This window comes from Lissotriton vulgaris, chromosome 3_1 (genome assembly GCF_964263255.1).
Source record: "Lissotriton vulgaris chromosome 3_1, aLisVul1.2, whole genome shotgun sequence".
Taxonomy (NCBI): Eukaryota; Metazoa; Chordata; class Amphibia; order Caudata; family Salamandridae; genus Lissotriton; species Lissotriton vulgaris.
Window position 1 is genome coordinate 89330565 of NC_141689.1, and position 20041 is coordinate 89350605.

Consider the following 20041-nt stretch of genomic DNA (forward strand, 5'->3'; position numbering starts at 1 on the left):
GTCATATCATCTTCTCAAATATGTAGCTAAAAGCTGAGCAAGTGTGTTGACTCTCATGAAACCACTAATAGGACTGTACTAACCATTGGTCATGGGTAATGTCTCACTTGGGGCAATGTGTTCAATTATTGAGGTCACATTTCCAGAAGAGTAAAAGCAGACCTTTATTCACTTTGCACACAATGTTTTATGAGAAATTGGGTTGTTGGTTGAATGGGGGTGTCCTGTTCAAGCAACAGCCACAATCCATGTCAGGTGGACCACAAAAGCCCCTAACTCAACCTGCGCTGAACCTTCCGGTATCTTGCATACAAGCAGTCAGGCTTAACTTGGAGGCATGTGTAAAGTATGTATGCAGCAAACAAACAATAATAAAGTAAAAACACAACACAAGAAAAATCCCACGCCAATTTAGAAAAATCGAGTAAATTTTAATAAATTATCTGACACCAAAACAATGAAAATCCAATCATTAGATTCGGAGTTATGAATTTTTAACGTTAAAGGTAACAACTAGTGCCAAAAAGATCAGAGCACCAACCGCAGACATCTAGTTGTGAGAAACCGGGTTAAAGTTAAAAGAATTGGCTGACAGCAATGGAGTGCGAGCCGGATACAGAAAGTAGATTAGGCTCTGTCGGTGCTTACCTTCGTATTTAGAAGAAATTTGAAGAAAAATGCTCCTTATTGCTGATATCTAGAAATTCTATAAAAAGAAACTTGCAACAGACCCTTCTCAGGATTTGACCCAAAAATGTTGAACTCCTTACCACTGGAAATCAGACTGTTCCCATCAACTGTATCATTCAAAAAAGAAGTTAAAATACTACTTATGAACACATTTCTGCTCTACTTCATTCAATATGGCTCGTTGTTTACACCCATGACTATTATTCGCCTGTTTCTTATTTTGTTGTTTTTCGCTCTTCTTTTCTCTTCCTTCCGATCATTTGTAAAGCGCTCTGATTCTCTCATGGGTCATGTTCGCACTAAGTAAAACTCCTATAAATAAAATAAATATTTGGAGAACGTAAAGCTCAGCGGGGAAAGTCTGCAGTCGCTGTCCATGAAGGGAGTGTCTTTGCCAGAGACCAGCTGGACGAAGTTGCAGTGTAGATTTCTTCATTTGGACTTAGTCACTTTTTTGAATTTGAAAATCCCCAGCGGAATGAGGCTGAATGCTTTAGCTGACAAGAGTTCCAAGAGGTCGGATACCCCTTTTGCGGAGGAACACTGAACAGGATTTTCTGCTGCGGAGAACATAGCAGGAGCTGCTGCAAAGTCAGGCAGACCAGCGATGGGCAGATAGACAACCAGGTTGGTCCCAGTCTCTTCTCAGAGCAGTTTTTAGGCAAAAATATTATAAGTCCCAAGTTTTGCCAATTTTAGCACCAACTCCAAGGATCCAGGACGGGAGGAATAGGAATCAGTCACGCTGGGTCCATGTGCAGGTTCAAAATGGTTGAAGCCAACTTGCCCTTGGAGTCACTCTGGTAGTCCTGGGTTCAAGCAGTGGAATAGGGTTAAAGCAGCAGGACAGGCCTCTTAAGGTTCAAGGCAGGCTGCAGGCAGCAAAGCAGTCCATCCAGGTGCAGCAAAGCAGCCTTGTGTAGAGCACAGCAGGCCACAACAACCGCAAGCAGTCCTTCCGCAGGTCCAGAAAGTGAACTGATGCCTTCTTTGAAGCAGGAGAAGTTCATGAGAATCCCCTTTAAAGTGCTTGAATTTTCCTGCTTCCCCTGCGTGGCTCCAACTTGGCTGCATAAACAATGCAGTGGTGACAAGTCCTTCTTGTGAAGGCAGGGCATAGAATATTTAGTTACAGGTGGGGCTGTGTCCAGCTCGGCCCGATCCTGCCAGTGATGGTCCATCCTCGCACACCTAACCTCTCTATTGTGTTGCTGTTTAGGAGGAAACAACAAAGTCCAACTGCCATACTACACTCAGTCATGTGACCCCGGAACAGGCTGCAGGCGCAATATAGTTAGGGCAGAAAAGTGCCAACTTGCTAAAAGTGGCATTTTCTAAATTGTAACTTAAAATCCAACTTTACCATTAAAGAGGTTTTTTTTTTTTTTTTTAATTTTTGGAGGACCTTTATTTAGAAAAGGGTGCACACAGCTATTCAGCCAAACATCCCGGAGGCATGGCAGCAAAAAATAGAAAATCGGACTGTTTTGGCACACCCAGGAGAGCATCTCAGGATTAGAGAGGTCAATTTTTAAAAATAAAACAGGATATACACGGTAAGTACGTAATACAATTCCATATGTTAACGAGATGGAAAGAGAGAAAAGAGAACAGGAGGGGGCCGGCTACGGGAACTAAAGTAGATACAATCACCGGGTGGGCAGGGAAGCATGTCCAACTGCAGAGATGACAACATTTTGAAGCGAACAATATAAGCAAGCATACATTTCTGAAAACTCCCGACTAATACCCCACCCGATGAATCCAATGACAGGAGAGACTGAGCGGCCACAGTCCCAGCACTGCCCAGAAAGTCCAAACAGTAACCCGATAAACTGACCCCCAACCCAGGGAGAGAGAAAAAGGAAGTCCAGTCAAACTAAAAGAAGAGAAAAAGGCCATAGAAACAGAAAACGGAAAAACAAAAATACCCCACCCCCTACCCCCACCCTGCACCCCTGCAGATGGCAACGGCCTACCCCCCTAGCAGCGTGCCTATCGCCCAGCAACCAAAAACCCGAAATATAGTAGAAAAGATATTTATAAAGGAAGGAAACACAGAAAAAGAAAGAAAAGAAAAGTTAAGGGAGGAGGAGAACCACGCATCCCCGGTCGCACTACCCCCCTCCTGCAACGTACAGTCCTGGTCATTAAACAATCAGCAGCAAAGCAAAGTAAATTCTGTAGAACCCAGGAAAGACGTCCTACACCGCCCCGCCCCCTGATACAAAAAAATGGCGGATCCCGGGTCCCTCACAAACCCCTAGCATCCGAGTCGAACACCAGTCTCACCCTTGACCTCTACGAGTATTCACCATGAGTTCCGCACACCACACCCGCATATATTTACAGGATAAATCAAAAGTTCAGCCAGTCCACGAATCTGTGCGGCGAGTCCAACGGATATCCACCGTCCACCACAATCCTCAGCCGACATGACACTCGCCACGGTACGACCAGATCCCGACCGTTCCATACTCCACCACACTGCACAGCTCACACGATCGATAGATGTTCGCTGTTTTCGTCGGGTCACAGTTTCAATAAAGTCATAGGGGGACGAGCACGTGAACACGGCCACAGGTGGACTCGCCAACGTGGGCGGGCGATACACCATGGCGGCGGGTTCAGCCGCACACAGCGGTACAGACATTTCTATCCAGGCTTCGACACTTGATGGGCCTTGAGTCGTAGATTCCGGGATCAAAGTGGGAGAAACGGCTCGCTTAGGGGGACCAGACAGATCAGAGTCCTTATGCGATCGGGCAGTTTCGGTGTCATCCACGATCGACTTATGTGAAAGAGCAACCATGTAGGAGCACAAACCCTTAATGGTGGCCATCACAGTTCGCAATGATGGCTCTTCTTCACCCCGCACCGCCGCGAACTGATCGACTCCAGACATCAATGCGCCCTTCGGGTCACCCGATTCCCCCAGGGACCGAAGTGCGATGAGGGCAGGCAGGGGCAGGAAGCACACAGTCCGGCAACGATAGGGCCTCTCGGAAGGGGGCCCCACCCCGGCGGGAAGGTTAGCCGAGAAGGGGACCCCCGACCTCTCAGCCACTCACAGGATCATTACACCTCCACAATGCGGGTAGAACCGCAGGCTCTCTACCAATCCAGGGGGAGGTTGCTCTCCACTGCTATCGACCGGACCGTGTCTGGATCCCCCGGCCGCCGCTGCTGCACTGCAACCCGGCAGGGTCAGTACTCGAGGTCCCGGCTCTCGGTCAGCGTTAGGCCAAGAACTTCCACTCGATGTAACTCCGGCAATCCGAGCCGTAAGTTTCCCAGGACCACACCGCCAGTATCAGCAACGGGTCACCCACACGGGGGTGAGGCGAAAAAGCAGGATTTGTAGCAGGATATTCAAGCAGCAGGAGGAGGTCGACGGAGCCGAGAGCTTATGCGGCCATCTTCGTTCGTCACTAGGCTCCTCCTCCATTAAAGAGGTTTTTAAATAATTTCTCAGACTCCAAGCGTGAAATGTTTACCTGTTCCCAATCAAAAGTTTGCACTTATTAAATGTATTAAGGCAACCCAATGTTACCCTATTGTAGTGGTAGGCCTCACAGTCGTGAAAAATGAATTTATGCATTTTTCCCTACCAGGACATGTAAAACTTAAAAGTACGTTTCTCACTTTTTAATTGCAATGCACCCTGCTTTTTGGGCTGTCTGCGGCTTATCATTCGGTGACTTATATGTCATAAAAGGGCAGTAAAGGTGTTTATTTTGTCGAATTAGCAGAATAAAACTGCAATCAGACCGCAATTGTAGACCTGCAACATGTTTTTAGGGGCTACTTAAGTTAGTGGCAAAGCAAGTGCTGCAGGCCCACTAGTAGCATTTAATTTACAGACCCGGGGTATATGGTATACCACTTTACTAAGGACTTACCAGTAAATTAAATATGCCAGCCAGGTGTAAGCCAGTTTTACTGTGTTTTAGGAAGTGAGCACAAGCACTTTAGTACTGGTTAGCAGTGGTAAAGTGCACAGAGTCCCAAGGCCCAAAAAACTAATTCCAGCAAAAATAGGAGGGTAGAGGCAAAATGTTTGACAGCGACCCTGCAGAGAGGGTTCAAATCCAACTGTTTGCATTTTGAAATGCTTAATGTTAGTGAGATAGAGAGAGGCGGATACAAGCCTTTCTGTCACAATGAGTACATGCCTCCAATGGAAGTTTCCATCAGGTCCGTGTTGCTGACTGCTTGCTGATTTACATCTAATAGGTGTTGAGGATAAGTGTGGGCAGAGAGCAGTTCATCAAGGGTTGTGGACATTAAAGCCTGGAAGAGGTAGAGCATGGAAATCTAAGCTACATCATGGTCCTGGGCGCTGATGCCCCAGCTGTTACACATTTTCATTTGCAAATCACCCTGGTTGCTGTACCACAACACCTAACACTTAAATACCTGAGTCTTCAATTCAAATATAAATTTTACCAGAAAAAGCAGGTCTAAGAAGTAGTTAAGGCCTGCCGTGACCATCTCGGACTAGGCAAGGAACAGCAGGTATGCGAGCCACACACCGTCCTGTCTGTCTATACTTCAGGTGTTCTCTTTATAGTTTCTACAGTCCAGAATCTGTAGCCGGACGTCAGCACATCGAGAATAGAGCAGAACAAGCAGACTCTAGGCTCTTAGGTAGAGAGCTTGCCTCATGTGAGTGGAACTGCCTGTACTGGCTTTCTCCATATTTGCTCTTCGGATCTGGAGCAACATTTATGTCAACATTAAACCGCCTCAACCCTCCTGAAAGTTACAAATGATCTGAATGCACACCTCTTTTCAGGACACTACATCTCCATATGATAGATGTCACCATCCTTGAATTTGTACCTCCTTGTAAATTATCCTGATTCAAATCCCAGGTCTTCTGCCCATGTTGAGTCCTCTGTTGCAGTTTTACCTTAGGTTTGTTCTCCACACATGCCCATACATACATGCAAAAACCTGGTTCAGCATCCTCGCCCCCTAAAAGCATCCCTAAATATAGGAGGATGTCAGGGTGGATCTCATCTCTTGGAAGAGCCAGACTCAAGTGGCACCTCCCAGCAATTCTCCAAGGAGAAGAAAAACATTTGTGGTTCGAAAGTGGTTGAAAACCAAAGAAAGTGTTTAGGGCCAGACTTACTTAGAATTCAGGCAACGCAGTGAAGCAGGACAAGTTGCTGAGCTGTGTTGCATGAATGGGAGGGATTTAAAAAGCACCATATTTACTAAGATATGGTGCTGTTCAGCTCTCTCCCTGCTCTGGTGCACTTGAGGCTGCCTAGCGCCAGTGTAGCCACTCTTGTACCATGGTGCAAGGGTGCCTGCGTCATGGGCAAGATAGTCTTTGTGCAGGAATGGCCACCTTCCTGCACAAAAGCAGTCTTTATCGGTGTTTGCTGCTGAATGCAGCAGGCCTGAAAAGTGGAAGCAATGAGGCGAAATAAAGACATTTCTCCTGGTTATGCCCCATTGGTAAAGGTGCAGAATTTTGACGCATTCCTAGGTTTACTAACTTTAGTCCACGGGTGAACGCATGGGAATTCTCACGCTCCACCCATGGAAAACCTTTACAAAGCAACGTAACACAAGTTGTGTTACTTTGCTAACGCAGAGTGGCTTTGCGTGGCTCAGTAAATATCAAAAACGATTTTACGTTGAAGTTTCACTACAAAAGTGGGGCAATCCTGTTGAAAAACCATAGTAAATCTGCATCTTAACTCAGAAATAGGCTAGTATCTCAGCTCATAACAGGCGCGAGGTTGAGAAGAAAGGGTGGACTCTTTACACTAGATTTGATAAATGTTTACAAAACTGAGAAATGGCATACAATCACACGTCCATTTGAAATACCTAGTTGATAGCATATGATAATGTGCTTTTTTGTGTGCTTTCAACATTTTTTAAATTGTTGCAAAAATTAAGGACTAGAGTTCTTACCGAAATAGTGCCTTGAAGTAAACAACACCTGTTCTCTTTCTGACACTACTGCTTACAGCACGTCACCTAGTGTTGTGTAGTTCCTATAAAACTGTATAGGATCTGCACGTTTAGACAACATACACTGTAGGATTGGTGTCTGGACTAATTCGAGACACCCCCACCGGGTATGTTAGCCTGTATACCAGGTAGCTCAGAGTCCCACTAGGAACCCCTCTTACCAAGGAGAGAATAGTTCTTAGCAACTATCGAACATGACAACCCTGATCCCTCAGGATAGTGGAAACAGTGCAATACTTTTCGCTCAGTCACTCGTGCTCACTTTGGCTTAGGACGTATTCCAATAAGCATTTATTAAACCAGCGTCATTCTAATGTAAAATAGTTGTGCTGAAATAACCATTAGACAGAAACAGATATGCGGCTCCAGGCCCACCTCCCTACCTTAATTCATAGAGACCAGTGCGGCTTTCTCCCAGGTAGAAGCACCTCCATGAACATGAGAAGATTACACGCTCTCGTGGCAACAACCCCACAGGCCCTCCCCAGAGCAGGCTGCAAAGCCTTGGACCTTAGACAGGCCTTTGATTCCTTGTCCTGGGCTTTTATGTTTCTAACCTTACAGAGGTTTGGGCTCCCAGATTCCATCCTGGCGTGGATCAGACTGCTCTACACGACACCTACGGCACGAGCACGCACAGGGCGTCATGTGTCTGACACATATGCAGTGCACAGGGGCACCAGACAAGGATGCCCCCTGTCCCCAATGCTATTTGTTCTTGGCCATAGCCCTGCGTACGAAGGAAGGACACAGAGGTATACCGAATAATGGTATATATGACCTGATATCGATCTACGCAGACGATATACTGTTATACCTACAAGACCTGGGGGCTGATCACACTGCCATCTATGACATATTTGACCACTTTGCTGGGGTCTCGGGACTAGCCATTAACCCGGAAAAGTCCAAGGGCTTTTACTTTCGAGACATCCCAAATCCAGCCCCCATTTCCTTTGGGGCCCACCTTATCCCAATAGCTCCGATTACGTTTAAGTACCTGAGGATACAGGTGTACAGGACACCAGAGGACCAGATAGACGGAAAGATCAAGAAGGCTCCGCAGCTTGGTGGGATTCTGGACTGCGTTGCCACTATCGGTTGTGGGCAGGATCGCAATTTCGAAAATGGTGATGCTCCCCCGAATACTATACTTCTTTGTTAACCTCCCTGTTAGCCTGCCTCAATCTATTTTTGACACTCTTAATATGCTACTGGTCACTTTAATATGGGGGAACGGGAGACGCTGGATAGGCCTCCGGAAGCTACAGCTGGGGACTAGAGACGGAGGGCTAGGGGCCCCAGATTTTAAAAGCTATTACCTGGCTAGCCAGCTCCAATGGCTCTCCTACTGGACGGCAGGGCGGAACCTACACGAAATAGGCTACACGCCTGAGAGGCTGAACCGGGGTGAACAACACACATTACTACTCCTGCGGAGCCACATCCCCGTGGACTGCCACCCACTTCTCCGCACGGGTTTAGTAAGTTGGAGGAGGGCCCTAGCATATACAGCCCCAATGCTGGCATACGCGGATAATATCCCCCTATTGGGAATCGCGATGCCCCAAGGTAGACTCACTGGCAGAACAATGCGCCCTTGGCAGGAGGCTGGTGTGGTTGAAGTGGGTGATTTTTTCGGAGATGACAACTTGTTAGACCACAACGCCTTCCGGCAGGCCACTGGGGGTCCCACCACCGCTATATTTGCTTCACGCCAATGTCACACATTTCATACACACCAAATGGGCACCACAACGTCTCCGACCCCCACAACATAAATTAGTTCACCTACTATACTACATGGGCCCAGGGGGTCACCTAGTACGCTGGCTGTACATGGGCATCAGGGCACACGCCGTGATTCCAACCACACCACTACAACACACTTGGGAGCGGGACACGGATAGGATAATGACAGAGAAAGAATGGCGAAAGGTGCTGGAGCATCCCCGGAGGGTATCACGAAACGTTCGGTTCAGATTCATACAAGTAATGATCTTGCACATGCCATACTTAACCCCTAAACGACTACACTTGATGTTCCCGGATGCCCCCTATAGATGCCCACACTGTGGAGAGGTTGAAGCTGGGTTCCTCCATATGATCTGGACTTGCATAAGACTTTGCGAGTACTGGTCGGGGGTGTGCCAGGTGCTACATACGGTCACAAACCTGCCGGTGCCGGTCAAAGCTCTGCCCTGTCTCCTGGGGCTGCGCAACCGGCCTAAACCGCAGAAAGCCCGATTGAAACTATTGGACTTGGCCATGCTATTGGCAATACGGGCGATAACAGTGAGATGGAAATCCCCCTAGGGCACCGGGAACACACCTATGGCAAACAGAGGTACTGAAATGGGGCAGGGCAGAGGGGGCGACCCTCAGGAAGGAGGAAATGCGGGGCCACAGAAAGCACCCCATTTCCCAAGACTGGGAGGTCATGCTCATAGCGCTTGAAGATATAGACCTGGCCCCGGTGCCGGGAATTGGCTCTCAGGGTTAGGGGATGGGAGTTGGGGACTGTACAGATGGGATCAGTTGACCCCCACAGGTCGTCCGATATGCCAGGAACACTAATTATGTTACGTGAAAGCCAGTACAAACCGAGCTTAGACGACAAGAGTTGCAAGGATCACCAGGAGACGGAGAGGGAGGGGAATGTACAGAGGGGATGGGAGGGAGAGGGAGGGAAGATGTGTTAGTCATTTGTTTGATCTCACGGAATTATAGAGTACAAATACAGACATGTGAATGGGATGTGTTGCACACCGTAATCAGACCATCTGTATTGCCAATAGTTCCCCGTTTAGGGAATAAATATGACAAAGTGGGTTGTTATGGCTGGGGGAAAAATGAAAAATACCAGCTGATGAAACGCAGACGTTTATTGAACTGTTGTATTTCTGATGATACAGCTGTGAATAAAGAGTTAAAAAAAAAAAGACAGAAACAGATATAAATGATTGGAGGCACTCAGTGGCGGCTGTTGACATTTGAAAGTGCTGAGGCGTAAAATGATAATCATACGGCACCGTAGCTACCACGTCCCCCAACTCTTTGCCCTAACAATCCAACACACCCATGTACCCCAACTGCAGCTCCCTGCTCCAATCTTCCCCCTTTTCCAATACATTCATCACCCCAGCTCCCCTCTGCCCGGTACATTCTACCTGGCCTGTAGTCAGTCCCACGACGTTCCCCTGCAACCGAGTCCCCAATGCTTCACTGTGTGTGGTTTTTTTTATCCCGTTCGGTGCACAAAGTCGTTATACCTAGCAGCGCGCAGGTGCGTGTTGCACTGGGAGATGCCCCCTTCAGCCTGAGTGTGCCCATGCCTAGTGCCTGCTGCCCAACCGTCCTGCGGGCACCTCAGGGTGATGACTCACTACCAGACTGGGCATTAGGTGGATGAGTGACCGGAGTGCGGGGCTGTCAGAAGATAACTTGAGATACTGAATTTTCAGCCTGGGAATGGGGATGCAAAGCGCAGCGCTGCCGCTTAGGAGAAAAAACGGGGCGCTGGTCTGTGACCGAATCAGGGAGGGTGCGGGGCTTGAGAGACACTCGTGAGAAGGGGGGTGCGCACTCGGAGTCCTTCAGGAAGAAGGACCGTCAGGAGAGAAGAGGGTGCGAATGCATGGGGGAAGCTGAGAATTCAATGCAGGTCTCTTAATGAGACCGATTGCTTTTCTACAGGTTTAACGGTAACCTTCCTTCCCGATGCCCCGCAGTTAAAAGGCTGCATGCAGTAAAAAGTAACAAAATATTTTAGCTATTAATTATTCATCCAAGGTTCAGGACAATCCCCAGTTGGCAGCATAGGCACAATTTTAAATAAATATCTAGCCAACTCTCAATACACTGCAGACTTCTAGCCTAGAGAAAAACAACAGACATGCAGGTTGTTACGTAGGTAGTGTTTTCAAGTAGGAGCACTACTCAGAAAATTCCCAACCTAAAGCGCAGGAACGAAACTGTTTGCAAGATTTCCTGTCCCATCTAGCATAGATGGACAAGATACAGAGATTAAAGGCGAGCTCTTGTAAACCGTTCAAAAAACATTTCTAAAGACTCGGATAAGCAAAAAAAAACTAGAAACAAATCTTAATGCCAATTCTGCATATTATCCCTATACATTTTAACAGTCCCTTCCAGACTTAAATCTAGCCAGGATGGGCAAGGGGAAAAGGAGGAGCTGGGCAGATAAATCTGCAACCTTCTGAGTGTAAAAATCAGTCTTAGGGCCCTGAAGTGAAACCAGTTTTAGTGCAGACCTCAACGTTGCCCAGTGCGACAAGTTGCCTTTTTAAGATTGGAAAAATCCTTTGAACTCAATGAAAACCATTCCAGCACCCGGCCTCACCCCCACAAACAACCAGAGAAATCTAGGGGCATATTATCAAGGGGGTTTATCTCCGCTTTTTTGGCTTTAAAAGCCAAGAAAGCGGAGATAATTTTATCTCCCTATTACCTAGCTGTCACAAACACCAGTTAGCGGCAGCTAGTAGGAGATAGCGACCATCTTGGGCCCCACTTTGCATGTCAGTGATATTTATCACTAATGACATGCAAAGTGGGCGTGCCAAGAAGTTAGCGACTGTAAACAGTCGCTAACATCGCTATCTCCTATTACCAACTTTTGGAGATATTCGCGCTAAGCACGAATATCTCCAAAAGCTAACACCTGCCCCTGAGCAGTTCTTAGCCATGTTATCCAATGGGAGGTGGATAACATGGCTAAGAGCATTAGCTCGGTAATGCATGAATATCACAGACTTTTCAACGATATTCATGCAATGCGGCCGATTTTTATCGCTTAGGAGATAAATCTTGATAATAGCAAGGTTCCTAAGGGATAAAAATCGGCGCAGCTCGGCGATAAAAATATCGCCGCTAAACCAACATAGCGATAATTATCGCTAGTTGTTGGTAATATGCCCCACAGTCTCCCTATTTCAATATTTCAAAACCAACCCAGGCCCAACGCTGTTATGCTAAACCTAAATATCCCCCTCATGCAGAGTACGCAGTCAGGAAGTTCACTTACAAATTCCTAAAGCCACTTTTAGGTGAAGCTGCTTGGAACCAGAAGAAACTATGGAGTGAAAAACTTACGTGGACGCGAAAGCATCAGGCGGTCCGGACCGTCCGGAGTAGGCACAGTCAGCACACAAGACACAACAACGACGACGAACTGGTCATGCGTTTTCGTGACTCTCTCAGACTCATACTTAGTTCCACTTTCACTTTACTTGTTGTTGTGTTCTGGCAGCAGTGCGCCACGCACGGTGACGTCCCGACAGCGTAGGAAATGGCCAATCACCTCGACATGGCTGGATAAAGCCATATGTGATTGGCCATACAGTGCGGCCCCTCAGCAGAGCAGCCAACACCCACGCGCGGCACCATTCTGCTGCAGCAGCCAATCCTGGCGCAGCGTTAACAGCAACACTGAGCCAGGATTGGCTACGAGCAGGATACTATCTGCCCATTATGAGACCGGGGCCCCGGGTCCATGTCTGACAGTGCCTGTTCTCTGAGTGCTATAAAGGGGGGGGAGGGAAGGTCTACCCACTGTGCGCATGCGCGGGCCAGTCTAAATGTTGACTACTCCTGGATTCCACATGCGCATTGCGCAGTCTACTAGTACTCTGCTATTCTGCTCTGCCTGTCACTCTCTGCCGCAGCCCCGCCCCCCCACGGCCACCTTCCTATGCTATGCCCGATTCTGTTGGGCTTGTCCCGGGGCCGGTAGCGCGCAGTGCGCTCAGATTTATTTTTAATCATCAGATTTATTTTAGGTTTAAAGCATTTTATTAAGGCAAAAAAACATAGGAGGTAAGGGAACATGAGGGGTAGGGTTACATACATTCAGGTGAAAATAGCTGAGTATAAAGCTAGGAGCGCGATGATGGACAAGGCTGCTGCAAAGAGAAAAATCAAATAGTAAAATGATAAGGGCCAAATACAGTCGACACCATCAAGCAGAGCAGAAAAGGAAAGGCAATGATACAAGAAACCAACCCCGCCAACCCCCAGAACCCCTCCCTCCAAACTCCCCAACTCACCCCAACACCCTCCCACCTCCCCCCCGTCCAGTGCTCGGCCATAACGCATCCTGCCCTCCCGCCACGCCCCCCACCCCGCGAGCCCAGATCTCATGTCCCCTTATTCCGCTGAGATCACCGGTGGCGTTAGTCTCAGGAGTCTGAGGTACCTTGGACAGGTGAGTTCCCTAAATTCTGTGGTTAAAAGCGCATGAAAGGGTTGCCACAGCTCATCAAATTGTTCCACGTCCCCCGCCACCATAAGCGATAGTTTCTCCATGCCTAGCACATGCCAGAGCCTGTGTAGCCAGCCTGTGATGGAGGGGACCGTGGTGGTACGCCAGTGAATCAAGATGTTCTGAATCGCTGAACCCAGCGCTATCGCAATTTGCCTGCCCCTGCGGGACTTCAGCGGGTACATCGGGCCATTCGGGAGGCCCAGCAATACATACGCCGGGAAGCGGGGCAATTCAGTCTCAAAATGAACATCTATCTCGTCAAGAACCTCCTTCCAGTATTCCTCTAACAAAGGACAGTCCCAAAGTATATGTGTGAGGGTCCCCACCCGACCACATCCCCTCCAGCACTCCTTCTCAATATGCCTATTCATTTTGTGTAGCCTCTCCGGGGTATAATACCAATACGTGGACACCTTGGTGAGTGTTTCTGTGAGACCTGTATGATATGCAGAGTGTCTCGCCCGATGCGCAATTTGATCCCATTCCTTATGACTAAGTGTCCTTCCCAATTCCCTATTCCAGCGTTCCCTACCCGGGTTATAGAAATGGAACGGAGGGGGTTGCAGGAACTTATAAAGGTCGGTAATTAGCTTAGCATCAGAGGCGCGGGTCACTAACCACCGCTCGTATGGCGTTATCTGGCGATCAGCCGTGCCCCGCACCTGAGATTGAAGCACCCAGTGCCTAAGCTGCATGTATCGTAATCTATCCGACTCAGGCAATTGAAACTCCTGTTTCAATTGCTGAAAAGGGACCACCCCCTCAGATCCATATATCTGGAAGAGCGCTCGGCAGCCCGCTGCCCTCCAGTGGTAGAAAGCGCCTGGTTCCATACCGGGGGAGAAATCAGGGTTATCCACTATCGGCGTGAAAGGCGAAGGGAACGTGGTGAGTTCACGAACTTCATTGACTGTATCCCATACCCTCAAGGGGACTCGCGTGACGAAGGAAGCATAGAGGCTGGGGGGGCGATGAATCCGACGCAAGAATGGAACCTCCTGGAGAGGGCGCCCCGCCACCGCCTGGTCCTGAAAGAGCCAGTGCTTGTCGGATTCCTACCTGCTCCACTCCACGAGGTAGCGCAGCTGTGCCGCCTGGAAGTATTTCCGGAGGTCCGGGATACCGAGGCCCCCCGCCTCCGGGGCCCGCGTGGAAAGAACCCTCTTCATCCTCGGCTTGCGGCCCTGCCAGACGAAGCGCGCAATGTTGGCTTGTGTCTGTCTAATCCAGCCCGTAGGTGGCTGAAGCGGCAAAGCTCGAAAGAGGTACAAGATCTGGGGCAGAACCGTCATCTTGACCGCTGCAATCCTGCCGAGCCAGGACAGCAGGCCCTTACTCCAGCGGCCCAGCTCTTCCTTGATTTTCCTGCTAAGGGAGGCATAATTGGCCGTTACCATCGCTGGCAACGTTGGCGCTAGCAGAATCCCCAAATACGGCACCAGGGATGATGACCACTGCATGGGGAAGAGCCGCTGCAGATCTTGTCTGGTATCCGCGGCCAGGGACACGTCCAGAGCCACCGACTTGCCCATGTTCATCTTAAAACCCGCCACCTTCGAAAAGGCATCTAATTCCTGAATACACGCGGGAAAGGCCCATCTAGGATCGTCCAGGGTCAACAGGACATCGTCCGCATAAAGACTGATCGTGTGAATATACTGCCCCATCTTGATCCCAATCGCGTCCGGGTTTTGGCGAATTCTCTGGGCAAACGGCTCCATATAGAGAGCAAAGAGGAGCGGGGAAAGCGGGCATCCCTGCCTGGTACCCCTCTCGATCGCGAAGCTATGGGAGCTGCACCCGTTAACTCTCACTGTCGCCGAAGGGGATTTGTAGCAATTGAAGACCATCGAACAGAATTTGTCTCCAATACCCAATTTCCGAAGCACCTGCTCGAGATAAGGCCAGTGAACGCGATCGAATGCCTTCTCGGCATCTACCGCCAGCAGCATCCTTTCACCCGGGATCCGCGAGGCTTTCTCCAAAATGTGTGCTACTCTCTTAGTGTTATCGACGGTTTGTCTGCCGGGTACAAAACCAGCTTGATCCGCCTCAACCAGGCCCGGTAGATGCAGGGCCAATCTAGATGCCAGAATCCCTGTGTATAATTTAAGGTCGACATTCAGGAGTGAGATGGGCCTGTATGAGCCGCAGAGGGCCCGGTCCTTTCCAGGTTTCGGGATCACTGAGACCGTTGCTCTTAACAGGTCCGGTGGAATGGCTCCTGGCTCGGAAAAGTAGTTAAACAGACGGGTGAGAATAGGAGCCACAACTGGGCAAAAGGTTTTATAAAACAGGGACGTGTAACCGTCCGGGCCCGGAGCTTTCCCGTGTTTGAGCCTGGCTATCGCGGATATCACCTCCTCCACATGAATGCTGCGCTCGAGGTATTCCGCCTGCGCCGAGTCCAGCGCCGGAAGGGCTACTGACTCCAAATAATCCGTTGCATCCTGCGATGAGGGGGGTTCCCCCGTGTAGAGCGCCTCATAGAAACTACAGAACGTTTCTGCCACCGCCGCGTCATCAGAGACCACCACCCCGTCAGCACCGAGCAGTTCCTTCACCACGTTTCGCTGGTGCGCGATTCGGAGCCTGTTTGCCAAGAGTTTGCCACATCTATCCCCACCCGTGTAAAACGCGTGTTTTAGGCGCAGCGCCGCGTATTCCGCCCTGTCCATGTCCAACGCCGACAGGAGCTTCCTGGCAGCTTTCAACTGCCTCCACACCCTAGGAGCTCCGGTACGGCGATGGACCTGTTCCAATTACTGGACCCGAGAAGTCAGGTCCTCCCTCTTACGCTGTCTCTCCCTGTTTTCTGCCGAGGAGATGGAGATGAACTCCCCCCTCAGAACCGCCTTCAATGCCGCCCACTGCGTCGCTGGCGAGGTGTCCGAGTTATCATTGTGTGCCTGGTATTCCCGGATTGCTTCCTCAATGTGCTTCACAACCGTTTTTTTATGCAGGAGGGTATCTCTAAGACGCCACACCCCCGAGAGGGGGAGGCCGTCGAAAACGCAAACGTGCCACGACTGGCGCATGATCAGACAGCGACAGGACCCCAATGTCCGCCGCCGTAGCAGCAGCACACATCGGTCCGCTGACCAATAAGTGGTCCAGCTGTGCGTAGGTCCGGTGCGCATGTGAATAATAGGAATAGTCCCTATCCGTGGGGTGGAGGGTGCGCCAAAGATCATGCAGGTCCATATCAGTGATTCGAGCCTTCCCAGCCTGTGAGAGTTCCCCAGTCTGCGGGTATCGCTGCGCTGACCTATCGAGTGTGGAGTCAAAAACTATATTCAAATCTCCCCCTAGAATGACATGCCTATCAGGGGAGGCAGTCACGTCTACCAGCACCGAGTCTAGAAAGCGCTCTTGGTGGTCATTTGGGCTATATAAAGAGCCAATAGTGAATGTTGTGTCCCCCAGTCGGAGGCAGTATGCCAATAGCCTCCCCTTCTGTTCTGCAAATTTGTACAACACCTCCCCCCTGAAGGAACTCACTATCAAAATGGCCCCTCCCGCGGTCTTAGATGCAGCAGAGGAGAAAAACTGAGTTGGAAACTTGTTAGAGCGCATCCTATGACAATCCTGTGATAGTAAATGGGTCTCCTGCAGGAGGCATATATCTGCCTGTGTCCCCTCCAGCAGAGATAAGATTGCCCTTCGCTTCACTGGGTTGTTCAGACCCTTAACATTAAGGGTCACCACTTTCAGTGTCGACATATCCCCAAGTGATCATAAGTGCCAAGCCACGGGCAATCAATGAGTGGGGGGGGGGGGCGGCCCTGGACAGCAGCGCAGGACAAGCAAAATAAAACAAAGCAATGACATTTGAGACATTGGACGGTACCCCTTCTACCCCTAAACAACTCCCAACCCCCTCCAAAACAGACCCGTGGCAACTAGCCACCTCCCCACCCATTGTCCCAGTCATGTCCCAAAACGGACAAGTCTGTGGAAAGTACAAAAAGTGGACGTCCGGCCACTCGTTCTTCCCGCCTCTCCCCCGACCCTCCCTCCAGCCCCCAAACCTGGCATTGCAGAAGCTATGTCCATCTCCCCCCGGAGTGAATCTACGCCGTCATGGCGACTCCGTTCGTGTCGGTCGAGTCCCTGGCCGCTTCTCTCAGGGCGTTGGCCATTTCTGCCCTGATGGTGGGTGAGTCCGGCCGTCCAGCACCAGCCGCCGATCTCCTCCTTGCTGATCGCCGTCGCCCTCCTCGATCAGAACGCCTCCAGCCCGGTGTCGCTTCACCCTCTTCCGTGGCCGTGAGGCCCAGGACACCACAGACATCCTGCAAGGAACGCAGCTGGTGCAACACGCCATTCCAGCGGAATATTAGGCGAAAGGGATGCCCCCAAGAGTATGGCGTCTCATTCTCCCTCAGGAAGTCCGTCGCGATTTTGAAGGACCTGCGCTTCTGTAGCGTGATGGCAGACAGGTCCTGAAACAACGCCACAGGCCGTTCGCGGAAGGTCAGCGGTTGTTTCTTGGGAGCCTCAGCCATTATGCGTTCCTTCACTAGGAAATCCGGGAGGTAGGCCAAAATGTCCGGTGGAGGTGCCGTCGACTGTCGCTGTCGGCCGACGCTATGGGCCCTGTCGATTCGAATCGGGAAGTCCGCAGGCTCTCCCAGAATCTCCCTGAACAAGTCCTTCAGGTAGCCCGTCAAATCAGTCCCTTCTTCTGCAGACGGTACACCTCGGACTCGAATGTTGTTTCTTCTCGACCTGTTCTCTAGGTCTTCATTATGTGCCTGAAGTTCGACATGCTGCTCCCTGAGACGGAGAGCGTCTTGCTGTAAATGGACAATCTCCTTGTCTCTCCGTTGAGCCGCTGCCTCCACCGACTCCATCCGCTCACCTAGGCCTTCCACCTCCCTAAGGACCTCGCGCACTTCGGTGGCCACCTCCTGCTTCAGTGTCTGAAAGTCAGCCTTAAGCGAGCTGAACAGATCTTCCATGAAGGACCTTGTGACGGGGGGCTCACTCCCAGCCGGGTCCGCTGCGGTTCTGGAAGAGCTTGGGGACGGTTGCGCCCTGTCGCGTTATTGCTGGGCTCTGCTGAGCATGTCCGGCAGTGTGCGGTCCCCCATCCTCGATCCTCGGTTCCCCGACTTTTGCGCACTATAGACTGCCGCACTCCACTCAATCAGATATGCGATCTCGAGCCGCTGGCAGCAGGTCCCGGCGTCGATGAGTCCCCAACGACTGGTAGAGCACCACCCGGGGGAACGTCCGTTGTAGTAGGGACACCACGGGTCCTGCGCCACTGAGGACAAAATGGCGGGCCAGCTCTGTCGCAGAGGTCGACTCGCACTCCAACGGAGGTTCAAGCGCTGGCCACTGCTAAGGGGGCCCAGACTGCAGCATCCCCTAGGACAAAAGAGCTATGCAGGGCCAGGGGTGTAGGAGCTGTCCCCAGACAACACTGTAGGAGGACCTCGTCACTGTTGCCGTGAAGATAAGATGGCGGCTGGGCGTAGCCGGGCGGACCCTCCAAGCCCGATGGCGCCGCCAAGGCTATGCAAAGAGTCAGTGCCCCTGAAATGAGCCCCCTCCAGGCTCGCCAAGTCGAAAAAGAGTCAAATGACCAGGCACCCGCTCCTGAGCGCTGTCCCAAACTGGCGACGGGGCCGGGGCTCACGTAGTGTATCAAGGTACCGCCATAGATCCAAGTGCCTCCACGATCAGACAAGAGGCATCCCCCTTCTCGGCACCTTGTGGTAGCCACCCATCCGGCGCACCAGACAGGGCACAGTCTGATGCGAGTATGTAGGCGAACTCCGTGCCAGGCCACCAGACACCGGCACCAGGGTCTACTCAGGCCTCCCGGCCGGCGCTCCGCTCCACTCCGCCTCCGTGGCGCTCCGCAGCCAGCTTATCGGCCCCTGAGCGTGCCTCCGCCGGAGCGTTCGGGGCCAAAGGTGCACACCAATGTGCGCCCCAGGGTCTCCGCCACCCTTCCCACGGACGCTGAGCTCCAGCGGGGGGAGAGAAGCTGTCGAAAAAGGGCTCGGGCCTAGTCGAGTCGGAGGAGCTGCGGGAAGAAGCGTCCGCTCACCCCGCCATCTTGGCCACGCCCCTCATCAGATTTATTTTAAAACCCTTTAAATGCATGTGACGGTGTTGGCAGACAGTGCGGTCGTCCATGGCTAGTGGGGCAATGCCCCCAATGGACGCACCGCCACTGGAGGCACTAACAGAGTAAAAGGATATTAGATTTCTACCATTGTGCTAAAACAATGAATACAGGCAAGTATATAAAATACATGACCAGTGGCGGTTTGTCCGTTTGGGCAGTGGGGCATTGCCCCACTAATAATTATTGCGCATTTCAAGAGCGCGCCGCTTTACAGTTATTAATACAATTTCAACTTTCAATGTTGGAATTGTATTAATAATTGAAAGTGGCACGCGTCATCGCGCAGCGGCTTCATGTCACCGTCCCGTGACAACCAGCCTGGCCTGCAATGTCTGATCACGGTGAAAATCTGCATTGTCATCAACAAGATAAACATACATGCGCACTGTGCGCATCTCAGTGCGTACTACTGCACATGTTGGGTTTGGCCAGCTGCCTTTCCTCGGCCAGGACCCCAACATACTCACAGTGGCCTTAGGAAAGCAAGCACAAGGTGATTGGGGGTTTGGCCAAAACCACAGACCCCAGTAGTTGGTAAATGAGTGGCGAGTTTACATGCTCACCCCAATCCAGGCACTGCTCTCTTACAGAGAGATCCTCTCTTTAACAGAGCAGCGCCAGTATGGCTGCAGTGCTGCTGCAGGATGTTGTGTGCGGCGGCGGTTGCCAGTCTAGTCTGTGAGCAGAAATTGACTGGCGACTTGTCACCGCGGGGGTGGGAGGAGGACCAATGTCCAATCACTGTAATGGCTTATTGTTAAGCTATGCAGTGATGGGTGACAATCTGCCGTTGCTGGGCAAATCGGGCCGGCCAGTCACCTTTCCTCCCCGAGTCACGCCATGGGAGGAGCACGTGCACTACAGTGTAGTAACTCAACTCGACTCGTTACTAGATCGAATCGAACCGAGCAATAGTGAGTTCC

General features: G+C 50.8%; 1 protein-coding gene across 1 annotated transcript in view; it reads left to right on the plus strand.

Moving 5' to 3' along the window:
• The window catches only part of ANKRD53 (ankyrin repeat domain 53), a 116747-nt gene that overhangs the window by 57081 nt on the left and 39625 nt on the right, over nt 1-20041 (plus strand). The window lies entirely within an intron of this gene.